This window comes from Parasteatoda tepidariorum, chromosome 1 (assembly GCF_982258835.1).
Source record: "Parasteatoda tepidariorum strain Cologne lab strain chromosome 1, Ptep-v5.0, whole genome shotgun sequence".
In the NCBI taxonomy this organism is placed as follows: Eukaryota; Metazoa; Arthropoda; class Arachnida; order Araneae; family Theridiidae; genus Parasteatoda; species Parasteatoda tepidariorum.
In genome coordinates, this window is record NC_141755.1 from 79991554 (window position 1) to 79991920 (window position 367).

The following is a 367-nucleotide window of genomic DNA, read 5'->3' on the forward strand; positions in this document are numbered from 1 at the left end:
TTATTTACTGTTTTTCTGATGTCAGAGTTTTTTTTTCTCTCTGAAATTTATTCATTAACGCAAATAAAAGCAATTTTTTTTTTCTTTCATGAATATGGTATTAAGTAGTTGCTTTTTTTGTAAACACGTGCTTTACGCAGCAGAATATTTCTTTTCTTTTATTTACATTTACCAAAAAAATAATTGCTTTTTTTAAAAAATACATAAAGTAAATATATCATTTATTTTTTAAGGATTCAATAAGCAAATAATAACAATGAATTACTTGAAATGATAGTTAATTTCATATTAATACAAGTAAATTACATTAGTAAAATTAACATCAGAAGAATCTAATGCGGAAAGCAGGACTTCACAAGACAAATAT